Source organism: Neomonachus schauinslandi, chromosome 12 (assembly GCF_002201575.2).
Source record: "Neomonachus schauinslandi chromosome 12, ASM220157v2, whole genome shotgun sequence".
In the NCBI taxonomy this organism is placed as follows: Eukaryota; Metazoa; Chordata; class Mammalia; order Carnivora; family Phocidae; genus Neomonachus; species Neomonachus schauinslandi.
The window spans coordinates 8,230,612-8,233,101 of record NC_058414.1 but is presented as its reverse complement, the minus strand read 5'-3'; positions in this window follow the sequence as shown (position 1 = coordinate 8,233,101).

Here is a 2,490-nt window from a genome sequence, read left to right as displayed (position 1 = left end):
TGGTGAATAATCCTTTTAATGTACTGTTGGATCCTATTGGCTAGTATTTTGGTGAGAATTTTTGCATCCATGTTCATCACGGATATTGGTCTGTAATTCTCCTTTTTGATGGGGTCTTTGTCTGGTTTTGGGATCAAGGTAATGCTGGCCTCATAAAATGAGTTTGGAAGTTTTCCTTCCATTTCTATGTTTTGGAACAGTTTCAGAAGAATAGGTATTAATTCTTCTTGAAATGTTTGGTAGAATTCCCCTGGGAAGCCATCTGGCCCTGGGCTTTTGTTTTTTGGTAGATTTTTGATGACTGCTTCAATTTCCTTAGTGGTTATAGGTCTGTTCAGGTTTTCTATTTCATCCTGGTTCAGTTTTGGTAGTTGATACATCTCTAGGAATGCATCCATTTCTTCCAGGTTATCTAATTTGCTGGCATAGAGTTGCTCATAATATGTTCTTATCATTGTTTGTATTTCTTTGGTGTTGGTTGTGATCTCTCCTCTTTCATTCATGATGTTGTTGATTTGGGTCATTTCTCTTCTCTTTTTGATAAGTCTGGCCAGGGGTTTATCAATCTTGTTAATTGTTTCCAAGAACCAGCTCCTAGTTTCGTTGATCTGTTCTACTGTTCTTTTAGTTTCTATTTCATTGATTTCTGCTCTGATCTTTATGATTTCTCTTCTCCTGCTGGGTTTAGGCTTTATTTGCGGTTCTTTCTCCAGCTCCTTTAGGTGTAGGGTTAGGTTGTGTACTTGAGACCTTTCTTGCTTCTTGAGAAAGGCTTGTATTGCTATATACTTTCCTCTTAGGACTGCCTTTGCTGCATCCCAAAGATTTTGAATAGTTGTGTTTTCATTTTCATTGGTTTCCATGTATTTTTTTAATTCTTCTTTAATTTCCTGGTTGACCCATTCATTCTTCAGTAGGATGCTCTTTAGCCTCCATGTATTTGAGTTCTTTCCGACTTTCCTCTTGTGATTGAGTTCTAGTTTCAAAGCATTGTGGTCTGAAAATAGGCAGGGAATGATTCCAATCTTTTGGTACCGGTTGAGACCTGATTTATGACCTAGGATGTGATCTATTCTGGAGAATGTTCCATGGGCACTAGAGAAGAATGTGTATTCCGTTGCTTTGGGGTGGAATGTTCTGAATATGTCTGTAAAGTCCATTTGGTCCAGTGTGTCATTTAAAGTCTTTATTTCCTTGTTGATCTTTTGCTTAGACGATCTGTCCATTTCAGTGAGGGGGGTGTTAAAGTCCCCCACTATTATTGTATTGTTGTCGATGTGTTTCTTTGCTTCTGTTATTAATTGCCTTATATAATTGGCTGCTCCCATGTTAGGGGCATAGATATTTACAACTGTTAGATCTTCTTGTTGGATAGATCCTTTAAGTATGATATAGTGTCCTTCCTCATCTCTTATTACAGTCTTTGGTTTAAAATCTAATTTGTCTGATATAAGGATTGCCACCCCAGCTTTCTTTTGGTGTCCATTAGCATGGTAAATGGTTTTCCACCCCCTCACTTTCAATCTGGGGCTGTCTTTGGGTCGAAAATGAGTCTCTTGCAGACAGCATATCGATGGGTCTTGTTTTTTAATCCAGTCTGATAGCCTGTGTCTTTTGATTGGGGCATTGAGCCCATTTACATTCAGGGTAACTATTGAAAGATAGGAATTTAGTGCCATTGTATTGCCTGTAAGGTGACTGTTACTGTATATTGTCTGTGTTCCTTTCTGGTCTCTGTTGCTTTTAGGCTCTCTCTTTACTTAGAGGACCCTTTTCAAGATTTACTGCAGGGCTGGTTTTGTGTTTGCAAATTCCTTTAGTTTTTGTTTGTCCTGGAAGCTTTTTATCTCTCCTTCAATTTTCAATGACAGCCTAGCTGGATAGAGTATTCTTGGCTGCATATTTTTCTCATTTAGTGCTCTGAATATATCCTGCCAGTCCTTTCTGGCCTGCCAGGTCTCTGTGGATAGGTCTGTTGCCAATCTAATGTTTCTACCCTTGTAGGTTACATATCTCTTCTCCTGAGCTGCTTTCAGGATTTTCTCTTTGTCTATGAGACTCGTAAGTTTTACTATTAGATGTCGGGGTGTTGACCTATTTTTATTGATTTTGAGAGGGGTTCTCTGTGCTTCCTGGATTTTCATGCCTGTTTCCTTTCCCAAATTAGGGAAGTTCTCTGCTATAATTTGCTCCAGTATACCTTCTGCCCCTCTCTCTCTTTCTTCTTCTTCTGGGATCCCAATTATTCTAATGTTATTTCATCTTATGGTATCGCTTATCTCTCGAATTCTGCCCTCGTGATCCAGTAGTTGTTTATCTCTCTTTTTCTCAGCTTCTTTATTTTCCATCATTTCATCTTCTATATTACTGATTCTCTCTTCTGCCTCATTTATTCTAGCAGTTAGCGCCCCCATTTTTCACTGCACCTCATTAATAGCCTTTTTGATTTCTACTTGGTTGGATTTTAGTTCTTTTACTTCTCCAGAAAGG